Source organism: Odocoileus virginianus, chromosome 11, assembly GCF_023699985.2.
Source record: "Odocoileus virginianus isolate 20LAN1187 ecotype Illinois chromosome 11, Ovbor_1.2, whole genome shotgun sequence".
NCBI lineage: Eukaryota > Metazoa > Chordata > Mammalia > Artiodactyla > Cervidae > Odocoileus > Odocoileus virginianus.
This window is the reverse complement of record NC_069684.1, coordinates 6,599,394-6,611,319: the sequence shown is the minus strand read 5'-3', so window position 1 is coordinate 6,611,319 and position 11,926 is coordinate 6,599,394. Positions and strand designations below refer to the sequence as shown.

The 11,926-nt window shown below is 44.1% G+C and overlaps 1 long non-coding RNA gene and 1 other non-coding gene across 2 annotated transcripts; one reads left to right on the top strand and one right to left on the bottom strand.

Annotated features, from left to right (window-relative positions):
* Positions 1 to 4,297: 4,297 nt before the first annotated feature.
* On the top strand, positions 4,298 to 4,963 carry LOC110130238 (uncharacterized). The gene is made up of 2 exons (XR_002311785.2): positions 4,298 to 4,424; positions 4,743 to 4,963. It is a non-coding gene; the product is annotated as an uncharacterized lncRNA (long non-coding RNA).
* Positions 4,964 to 10,783: 5,820 nt separating this feature from the next.
* On the bottom strand, positions 10,784 to 10,855 carry TRNAC-ACA (transfer RNA cysteine (anticodon ACA)). The gene has a single exon. It is a non-coding gene; the product is annotated as a tRNA-Cys (tRNA).
* Between the last annotated feature and the right edge of the window lie 1,071 nt (positions 10,856 to 11,926).

Genomic DNA, 11,926 nt, shown 5'->3' with positions numbered 1-11,926 from the left:
ACCTACTGGATAGCCAGCCACGAGATGCCAATAAAGCGATTCTTCTTTATGGTGACAATACCCGCCCTCCCCCTCCTCCATCTTTTCCCCCTGCATGAAAATTTATATACGTGAGAACCCCAGAAATCATCCAATTCTTACCTTGTTTCATATTTTTTCTTTGCTTTTCCCATCAGTGGCGGAAAGTGGAATTTGGCTGCCATCACTGATAAAATAGACATTGCAACTTTGAAGACCCCTGCCTTCTGGTTGAAACCTCCACGGCTTCCTTCATCTGTCTCTCATAAGTACTGTTTACCGGTGCTTTACTCATCTACATTTCTCTCCTTTGAGCCCTCTCCAAGTTCACTCTTTGACTTAACTGGGACCTTCACTTTGATCAGAGTGATATTTTTGATGGACTGACACGGGGTCCCTGGGATGAAGTCAGGTATTGGGCATTGCCAAGCATGTCCCACAGAAATCTATTCCTGAGTGAATGTACATCAACATAAGCATAGCAGACATCAGCATTTACCAGGCCCTACCTATATGCAAGGCTCTGAAGCAGATGATTTACAGCCGCCGTTTCATTTTGTCCTGTAAATTAGACACAAGAGACTGTATTGATTGTTGCCCTGATGCTGAACTCCTGCTTTTAATAAGAAATGAAACCTCTGAGCTTTGGCTGGGTACATGAACATTAGAAATAAAAATTAAATCTTCCAGCCTGTCTTGCATGGAGATATGGCTTGTGTGACTAACTTCTGGCCAGTGGACTCTAAGAGGAAGGGCTATGGGGAACTTCTGAGAAATACCCTTAAAGCAAGGATGGTGCTTTCCCTTCTGCCTGATGACTGGACTTTGGACAGAGTGCTTGGAGCTGGCAAAGCCATCTTGAACCCTGTGGTATGAATAGGATGGTGTGGCAGGATGGTGGGACAATCAGATAAAAGCAGCCTTCAGCCCTGATGACCTGTGGAGCCATCTTACTCATCTGAAACTACTTGCATCCAGGTTATTTCTATTCTCTTTAACATCTTAAGTCCCTTGGGGTTTTTGAGTTTCTGTCACCTGTAGCTGAATCTGACACTAATGGATTCAGTAGGTTCAAATAGTTCCATTTAAAAGAAGAAATCGAGGCTCAAAGAGGTTAGATAACTTGTTCAAAATTACCTAAGTAGCAAGTTGTAAGTGCTGGAGCCTGGTTCTCTCCCATGCTGAAGCCCACGGCAGAGCTTCTTGTTGGTGAGTGCAGGCCTGTAGGTAACCTTCTTATCTTTATTCCTGATGGAAAGATTCTTCTGACTAAGCATAGTTTGGTGCAGCTGCTGTTGTCTGGAGAGAGGTTCAGAGGCCCCTTCATGAAAGATGCTCCAACCAACCCCTGTAGCCTTGACCATTCAGGAACCCTGGATAAACTTATCCGCTAGCTATCTGATATGTTTGCCAAGTAGCTCCTTTTTAAAATGCAGGGTAGCATGGATGTCTTGCACACCCTGTCAGACCGCTAAGCCTGCCTGTCCAAACAAATCTACTTTGCCATGACTTTATTCCCCTGGCGTGTTGATACACACACTTCTCCCACTGGGGCTTGGGGCCTGAGCATGTCTGAGAAATTGAATGGCAGCAAGTTTCCCTGCCAACACCCAAGCAAACATCCCTGGAAACAGGGAAAGGGAGAGCCTTACTGTGCAGTGGCCTGGCTTCTGTGTGACTCTTCTGCCAAAGGGTTCTGGAAGCTTCCTTCAGATAGAGAGACCCTCAAGGTCCTTCAAATACTCAACAGCAGTCTATGCCACAATGTGAAAGACAGCCCCAACAGAGAAAAATGTGTCTTTTTTCTGCTTGTGTGAGTCCAGGCTCTGCTGTGGTTTACTGTGTGACCTTGACGAGAGACAACGTGTTGTGTCGAAAGAGCACAGGGTTGAGTTTTTGAAAGTGTGGCTGCCTGGTTACAACTCCCATGTTGTATCGTTCAGTCTTGGGCAAGCCGCGTAGACTCTCCGAGCCTCTCAGCTATAAGATGAGAATTCATTCATTCCCCCACCTCTCCAGGTATGATACATCTCTCCATTCATCTGACTCAGTTTTATAAAATGTGCAGTTTTCTATCTCTGGGCACACAGAGATAAACCGGATATAGTTTCCCTGCTGAGTTGTAGCATCATTATGGCAAATCTCAAAGTGTTAATGGATATGATGGTAATTGAGAAGGTAGAAAACTATACGTACAAAGAGTTATTTTTAAGTCACAACTTTGGTAACCTCAATTTTCCCTCCTTTAGGGTGGGAAACCCAAAATATGCCCAAGGGAGTCAATGGAAAAATAGGCATCGACTAGCAAACTGGTTCCTGAGGCCACTAGCAAGAGTTGGTCATAGATGGGGCATCAAATGTTGAACCTGGACTCATGCTAGAACAAGTATGTACTAAGAAACTCCATGAAATTCTCCATCCTCAGAGCCCTTGCCCAAGTTCGCTGTATCTAAAGAAACCGCAGGCCGCAGACTCCTATCCTTATGATTGGGAGATGTCTTTTGTCAGCCAGGAGAGAAATTTCAATCTTTTATTGAAAGCATTTTGCAGCAGGAAACTCTTTTTTTTTTTTTTGCCAGTGCCAACATAATTTAACTATGATTTAATAGCTTCTTTCATTTACTTGTTAAATTATGCCTCTCCATCACCTTCCCTTTGGGTTTTCCCGCCTTTTCGTCCTACAACCTCCCATTATTTATTAATGCCCCATAATACATGATAGAGGCAAGCAGAAAGCAGCCATTTCACAATGATTTAGGAAGCTCCTGGCAGCGACACAACAAGAACAGGAGCATATGTTCTGAGAGTCTCCCCTGTACTTGCCTCTTTGGACCTGAGTTGGGTAGATCTCGGTCATCATCTACGTGGGTCCTCTCCACCCCTCTCTATCCACCCCCCTGGCCATTTTCCTGCCCTGAGCCAATTCAAAACACTTGGCTCAAAATTACTAGTGAGTCACAACTCATGTTTTTTTTTTTTTTTTTTTTAAGTGCCAACTGCTAGAATGAGCATGCTTCTCAAAGTGGTACTTAACCTAAATGACATAAAGAGGTAATTTGCTTTCCCTCCAAGGGAGGAGCCCTCTGGGGGATGAGGAAGTTTCAGATGGTTTCAATCTTTAGGGACTCAGTTCTTAGAAGGAAGGTTGAAAGAACCCAGGTCCCTGCATCTCCTGCGATTCTTTTCTGGGAACAGCTTGGACCATTTTGATTTGTGGGAAGACTCTCACAGGGAATGGAGTGAGGATGCTCCCAAGTACAGACTTGGAGTTATTTCACGGCTTCCTCAAGGATACATATGGGCTCCTAGCTGGACGCTCATCATAGTTCTGCTTCCTCCAGGCGCTTGTGAGAGTCACATCTGTCCACGTCCCCAGCCTACTTTTCCTCCTCCTCGCCCCTTCCTTTCTGCTCTGGACCAGACTAGCCCTCACTCTGAGTCTGTGAACGGCCTGTGGGGGTCCTACAGGTGACGGGAGGAAGGGCACCTAGGAAGCACAGTGACCGAGCCGTCGTCACACAGGTGAAGACTGGCAGAGCCAGAATCAGAGCCAAGCTTTCTTTTTGGCTGTAAATGTCTGCGGAGGTATGTTAGTATTTAATCTTTCGGAGATAATATACACTCAAGCCCTTAGCACAGTGCCTGGTATGTAAGGCGTGTTGGCTTTCCTTTTCTGCAGACCACCCAAACCCATGGGCTTCCCAGGCGGCTCAGTGCTAAAGAATCCACCTGCCACCACAGGAGATGCAGGAGACGTGGGTTTGATCCCTGGGTCAGGAAGGTCCCCTAGAAGAGGAAACGGCAACCCACTCCAGTATTCTTGCCTGAAAAATCCAAAGGACAGAGGAGCCTGGTGGGCTACAGTTCTTGGGGTCGCAAAGAGTCGGGTATGGCTTAGTGATTTAGTTCCACAGCAGGGCTTCACAGGAGGGGCAGGGGAGTGCATGGACAGATCCCTGGAGTGAGAGAGTTGGGCTTTCATCCTGCTTGTCCACTTACTGACTGGGCAAACTTGGAGGGGCTGCATGGCTTCTGTGGGCCTCAATCTTCTTATCTGTAAAATTGGGAGATTGGGTTATGATTTGAGATCCTTTCCTGTTGTAACTTTGCTTTTCAGACTGCCTTAGTTGAGGTTGTCAAGGACTTAGAGTCCCCCCCAAATGAATAAGGAAGTCATGACAAGCTCAAAGTAATTGAGGCTTTATCATTGTTATATTGGGCAATGGTCAAATCAAAGCAGAAGGATTTCTTGTCCTTTTTGGCAGTCCAGCCCCTTATTTCTCTCCAGGTCCCAGATGCCACTTGGCATATGTGATGCTGTGTTCCCACTGGTTCCCTTTCCAGCTCTGGAGGAGCATGACGGCAATGAAGGCTGGGCACACTCGTGATTCCCCCTTCATCCTCCGGTACACTCACCTGCCTCTCCGCTCCAGATGGCAGCAGGAGTCTTGGAGGCCTGGCATTGCACCCTGGGGACCATTCTGACTTTCTCCTGGGGCCCACACAGCCATTCCCCATCTGGTGGTCTAGAATTAAAGCCAAGGACGAGAGAGGAGACTGGAGGCGAAACAATAGCTGGAGTAGAGACCCTAGTCCCTTTGCCCCTCCATCACGTTACCTCCCACTCCCTGTCCTGCCCTGCAGAGGGTGGGAAAAAGAGTCAGTCAGTTCAGAGGCTGGAGCTTTAGCTTTCTCTCGCTCACCCCAAGTTCTTCTCTCTGCAGCAACGTTGACTTCATGGTGACCTCCACAAACCTCCCGTTCGCATGTCTGCAGTGCCCCAGGTTTGCAACGACACGCTTCCCTCCTCCAGAAGTTTCATTCCTGTGGTGCCAAGGCTGGGAAACTTTAGCGAGCCAGGCTGTTCTGTAACTAACCTCAATGTGGAATCTGCCTAAGCCTTGAGTAATGTATTCCTTGCATTATTAAACACAGATTAAATATATATGGATATTTAAATGTAATGTGTTATTTTCCTAAATCTAGCTTCACTTGATGTTCCTTTGACTTTTCATTGCTCATCGTTGTCTCAGGGATCATGAATCACAGGCAGGAAGAAGCTGAGCTTTCTCAGCACCAAAGACTTTGCAATCCCATTACATTTGCCCAGGAGACACAGCAGTAGCTCTCCCGCCCAGAAAATTACTGCTAGGGTTCTTCACATGGGAATGTATTTTTTTTTTTTTTCTTCCTAGACAGAGCTTATTTCTCACCAATGATTCAAAGGCTAGGGCAGCCAGAGCCTGGCAGACTTGTGGGTTTGTTTCTGTTCTGCAAGAAAGCTTGTGTTCAGGGCAAGTCATTGAATAACAAATTCAGACACAGTCAGTGCCTTCACCCTGACGGCACCTTCGCCCACCCACTGTCAGCTGTACAGACTTGTTCTCCCATGGGTGCTTGGAGGACCCCAATAAGTTCTGCTTGATTTTCTTTCTGAAAATAATGTAGTTCATTTTGCAAGGTTCCTGCTCAATACCCCCAACCTAATGGTAAGGAAATTAGATCTATCCACAAAAGTGGCACATTTGGAGCAGAGGCTGTATGTATATAACCAGGTCCCCTTTTGTAAGTGGAGGAATAGGTAGTGGGTCTTGATTATCTGCAGTCTTTGCATGCTCTGACTTTCTATAGATATCTTGTGCTTCCAAGGAAGCTGAAAGGGGGATATAGATACCGTGCATTTTCCCAGCTACCCCTAAAACACGCTTCCCTCTTGGTCTTGGTTAAAGATTTTCCATTTGATGTCGATCAGCCGATTGATCAGGAGCTTCTGTTTATCTCGGGTTAGTGTGTTAGACCATATGCCGTTTGTGTTCTGAGTGAGTTCATAGTAGCTAAAAAGACCTGATGGCACCTATTTCTTCCCCATTCCTCATGTTGGAGCTTAAAATCAACCACCGAGGGAGTATTTACACCATGGAAACCAGCAAAAGCTAGAAAACAGGGTATTTATCCCCCTGCTGGAGAACTGGTTGTTAATATTTGTAAGCACACTACTTCCATAAACTCCCTGAGGGCACTAATCAATTCCTATAGCTCTCTTTATAGCTAGCTAAACACATATTAGCATTTACTGAAAGCTTTTAAAAGATGAGCATAGAAGACATGTCAAGTTGCAAATCTTTCCCAGTTTGACTATAAATAAGTCATCCTCTCCTTGGAGTGCCACAGTCTACCAACGTCCCCTCTTTCCCACAGAATTGCATTATTGGTGTTATATTTTCTCAGTGGGGAGACACGCTTGATTCCAGCACCCATGTCCCTCTGAGTACGTTCTCCCTCTCCTGGGTGTGCTAACCAGCCCCCAGCCCTGGATTAGGAATCAAAGGGCTTAAGGAAAGATAACTAGTTTCCCAGCTTCCCCTGGACCCAACACAACTACTGAATACCTCTGTCTTCCAACAGGAGAGCTACCAGAGCAGGCTGATCAAAGGCTTGTCTGGGAGGGGGGAAAAGGAGCAGATGTTGGGGTTCTTGGTGAAGAAGCGGCACATGTGGCTGCACTGAGTCCAGAGGCAGCGCATGTCACCTGGACTCCTGAAGATCCCAAAGAAGGAAAGGAAAAGGCCAGTTCAGTGTCCATGGTATACAGCGCTTGCTCTATCTGTCATACAATTAGCAGCCATGTGCCTCCTGACTTGGAACTTCTTCACAACAGCTTGACCTTTGTTATTCTTCCTAGATGAATTCTCTGGAGTCCGAGATATAGTAGACATTCAATAAGCCCTTATTAAGCTAGCAATTAATTTTATTTGACATCCATGGGTCTCAAGGGTCAGAACATGAATGTGGCTGTGGTTGGGGGTGGAGTACAGGACAGTGGCAGAGAGGATTTGTCCTTTTCCCGAACCTTCTTTATTCTTTGCGCGTTAGCCAACATACTAACTGGGCCCTTAGTAGGAAAAGAGGTACTTCCCAAGATGTGAGGACCCAAACAGGAGAGAAAGGTTGAGGCAAGAGGGGTGCTGGGTGTTTGTGCATCACCAGCTCTAACTTTAGGAGGTTTTCCACTGTTTTGTCTTTAAGAATGGACTTTTTTTAAAATGGATTTTTATTGGAGTATAGTTGATGTACAATGTTGTGTTAGTTTCTGGTGTCCAGCAAAGTGAAGCAGTTATGCATATACATATAGCCACTCTCTTTTAGATTCTGTTCCCATATAGGTCATTGCAGAACACACAGCAGAGTTCCTTGTGTTATCAAAAAGGTTTTATTAGTTATCTATTTTATATATAGGAGTGTGTGCATACGTCAATCCTAATCTCCCGATTTATCCCTCCTCCCCACCTGCCCCCTTTCCCCCCTCCCCCTTCCCCCCCTCCCAGTAACCATAAATTTGTTTTCTACATCTGTGACTTTAAGTTTCTGTTTTGTAAACAAGTTCATTTGTACCATTTAAAAAAAAAAAAACAAAGAATGGATTCCATTAAGGAGCCTTTCAACAGAAAGTGTCTGCAGCTCAGGTAAGTAGGGAGTTAAGGTCTGTGGAGAATGGAATTTTCCTCGTGGTCGTACAGACTTGTTTTAACCACAGGAATGAACGCAAGATTCAACTTGTTTTCTTAGCTATTGTCTGGAACTCTCTCCGCTCAACCACCGGCAGCTGGAGGTTTAATGTGACATTTTTCTGAGTATTATGATTGCTCTCTGGGCTTCTCTGCACAGCTTTCCTTTCTTCTTTTGCTTCCCTCCTCCTGTCCTCTCATCCCTCTAGTCTTCAAGCGCTTTCCAGTAAGCAAGCACTTGCCTTTCTGCCTCCAGCCAGGGGAAGCCACCTAGGGCTGGTTTATTTACTTCGTTAAGATGTGTGTCTCCTCTCCTTCCTGAACTCCCTATCCTGCAACTCTCCCTTGAAACCACAAGCCACTGCCCTTACCACTTCCCAAATCCCCAAACAGAGCGTGGACAAGTCTTCAGGGTGGTGAGCTCAATTCAGATGCTGTTGCAGCCATCAGCAAGGGTTTCTCTACAGCCTCGTCAACACAGGGAAAGAAGCAGCTCATTTTCTCTCAATAAATGATTGCTGCCAGCCCCCAAGCACTAAATACCTTCCGAGCCTTAGTTAGAGGTCTGTTTATGGATTTTTGCTTTAGATATCCCAGTCTCTGTGTGGCTCCTTCTAAGATCTACCCAATCCCAGCCCATCTTCATTCATTCATCTTTAATTGAAGCAGAACTCAGAAAAAGTTACCCCCAAACTGGTTGACAAATTGGGGGTGGGAAAGATGGATTATTTCATAGGTCTCTCTTTCGATTGCCTTGATATTGTGGCTGCATCTATTTCATCTTTTTGCCTGGTTGTCTGAGTTCTCCCTGTGTCCAAGGGTGACAAATGGCCAGAGAAAAGTCAGCATGCCCTGAAACCTCAAGTAAGCTGAAAGCTCCGAGCTTGCCTTCTCTCTGCCAGTATTGCAGTAAAAAAGCATTCCTGCAGACAATTATGTTTTTTATTTTGTTTTAAACCAGCATTAGAGAGATTGAAACAGATTTCTTCCCAAAGCATTCCCCTTTGATGAGGTGCAAAAAGGTTAAACAAAAAAGCCAAACTTTGGTTTCAACTGTAAGAAACCTTTATTCTAATTATAGTCATAATGATCCAATGTGTTTGGGATTTTGTTATTTGGAATTAGAATTTAAACAAAGACATCCTGTAATTACCATTGAACTTATCTTGAGGCATAAATCTAATAATTAAATACTTTCAGGTTTTATTCAGTGAGTAATTAAAATACAAAAAAAATACTGTGGTTTCATTTCCACCTTTTTAAGGAAAGTTCAAAAATTATCAATGGAGTTCTATGGAATGATCTGGATATTATTATGCATAAAACATAATTCTTAACAAAGTTTTAATTTCAGTTATTTATAGTCCTCTGCCCTGGTGATCAGGGTGTTTGAGCAGGTGAGAAATGATGGAACTAGGAGTTAGATCTGGATGAAAAATACTTCCTTCAAGAAAGATAGCTCCCCAAACTCAAGCTTCATTTTTATTGTCAGCAAGGAAAAGGGAGGCAGGTACTGTGTGCTTTTTATGAGGACTGAGTTCTGTTTTCTGATCAGTTTTGGCAAAAATTAACAGGCCATATGTTTTCTCCTCCTGGAAGTGGAATGAGATTTGGCAGCAACAGATTAGTGTCAAGTCCAAGGGAAGGTCTTGCTAAAGGGTGTGCTTGAGGAAACTGAGCTCCTTTCATGGGACCGGGCCCCAAACATGACCAAACTCAAATTTGGATGGGAAGAGGAGGAGTGGACTGGTGTGGGGTAATGCCTGCTTAGATGGCAGAGTCTCTTAAGAAAAAGAGTTTTTATTGAAGTATAGTTAATGTACAATATTATATAAATTGCTGTTGTTTTAGTCTCTAAGTTGTGTCTGACTCCTTTGTGACGTCCTCAGCAGAGTCTCTGCTCCCATGTACTTTTGCAGACTTAGAGAAAGGGGAGGAGGTTTAGCATATAGTTTCTCTATTCACCGGAAAGTTCTGGGACTCAGATTTTCAGAAAAATAGAAGTGCTTCCACCTAAATCTTTCGGCTTGCTGAGTACAGTTAAATCCATCTGATAAGTGGAGTTCCTTCCATGTCAGCTTGGGTTTTCTGCATCTACCTGGCACCAACCCAAACTCAGCAGGAAACACTTGCTGAATCAATCCACAGCTACCCCTCCAGGTGGGGTAGGAACAAAGAAATGTGCCCACTCCCAACCCCAAGCAGTGGGCAGTGGTCCATGGGTCTATGGCAGTAACTTCTTTAAGTTCTTCTTTCCAAAGCCCTTCATTTCCTGATTCTCTTTGGTTGTAGCCTAAAACCAGAGCCAAGAACTCCATGGGCTTGGACCCCATTTCATCGAATCTTTTCCCACACCTCAGTGATCCAAGGAAAATGAAATTAAATTGCTTCACCATAAAAAGCAAGAGCTGAGTCATTTATCTCAACTGAATAGAACGAGGTGGTAGGTCCTCTCTCTCTGAAGGCTCTTCACTTGGTTTAAAAATCACAATGAATTAGGACCTCAAGTGTAACCCCAATTAGAGACACGGCTGCCAAGCCTTTGGACGCAGCCTCACAACATGCCCATTATTTAGAGCCTGATGTCAGCCCCAAAGGCAGCTGCATCATTGCATTTCAAGTGGCTGCCTGAACAGAATCCTTTTAGCAAACGGCACTAGCATATATTTTAGGCAAAACAGTCAAGATGGACTAACAACCCGAACACAGAATGTTTGTGTAATATTGGGTGGGTGAGGACCATACTACCACACCATGATACGAAGCATGAATCCAAAGGTGTCATCAGTCAGTCAGTTGCTCAGCCCTGTCGGACTCTTTTGAGACCCCATGGACTGTAGTTCGCCAGGCTCCTCTGTCCATGGGATTTTCCAGGCAGGAATACTGGAGTGGGTTGCCATTTCCACTCAAACCCACATCTCTCACGTCTCCTGCACTGGCAGATGGATTCTTTACCCCAGAGCTGGCTGAGAAGCCCAAAGGCAGATACTATTAAAAGAAAAAAAAAAAAAAGCAAATAAAACCTGATAGATTTGACCACAGAAATTTTTAAAGCCATTTCCCAATAAAAACTCAATCAAAAAAGGCACCAAACTAAGAGGATTATTTGTGGTAAATATGACATAAAGTGAAAGTGAAGTCGCTCAGTCGTGTCTGACTCTTTGTGACCCCATGGACTTTAACTTATCAGGCTCCTCCATTCATGGGATTTTCCAGGCAAGAATACTGGAGTGGGTCGCCATTTCCTTCTCCAGGAGATCTTCCCAGCCCAGGGATTGAACCTGGGTCTCCTGCATTGTAGGCAGATGCTTTACCGTCTGAGCCACCAGGGCTCATTTTAAATATGACAAGGGGTTAACATATAGATTTATGAACACACATTAAGAAAATTAGAAGCATGTTAATATAGAAAGTACATAAGGTGGCAAGTAACAAAAGGAAGGTAAGTAGAAAATAAATATTAATATAGGAAAAATGCTCAGCATTACTGGTTTTCAAGGGACTATGAATTAAAACAACTATATGGGATTTCAATCTGCCCATCAGTTTGGTGAAAGATTAAAAGTCAGAACCCAGCCAGGGCTCTGAGCATGTGGGGTAACAGTCTGCTCTGCAGGGAAGTCTCTGAATTGGCTCTAATTTCCTATAGGGTCCTTTGACCACATATATTTCAAGCCTCAAACGTAGCCACAGCCATCGGCTTAGTGATCGCATTGTTGGGAACTCATCCTTAGAAAATACCAGGCAAATATACAAATATGCACGGACAAGAATGTTATAACATCATTACTGGTATGTACAGAAATCCAAAACAACCTACATGCTCAAAAATTGTAGTACAATATCAATAACATAATAGAACACCGTGAAGTCAACCAAATGCTGGTATATCGAGTTATATCTGTCGATAAAGGAGGATGATAACAATATATGGTAAGATGAGGAAGTGTGTTGGAGAATATTTAGTCAAGTTTTGTTTGCTTTTTTTTAAAGGACAAAAACGGAAGTGTTTTTTTAAAGTGTCTGTATTCTGTTTTCTAATTTAAAATTTTTCTATATTTTCTAAATTTTCTATAACGAACATGGATTATTTGTGTTAAAACACAAGAAATGACACATGTGATAGGCAAAATAGAGGCCCCCTCCTTAAAATGTTCACGACCTAATTTCTAAAACCTGTGAATATGTGAAGTTATACGGCCAGGGAGACTTTGCATATATGATTAAGTTAATGATCTTGAGGCAGAAGATTAGCCTGGCCTGTCTGGTGGGCCGGCGTGACCACTAAGGTGTTTATAAGAGGGAGGCAGGACGGCCAGAGTCATGAGATTTGAAAACTGCTTTGTGGCTGATTTTGAAGCTGGAGGAAGAGGCCAAGAGCCAAGGGACATAGGAGACTTCTA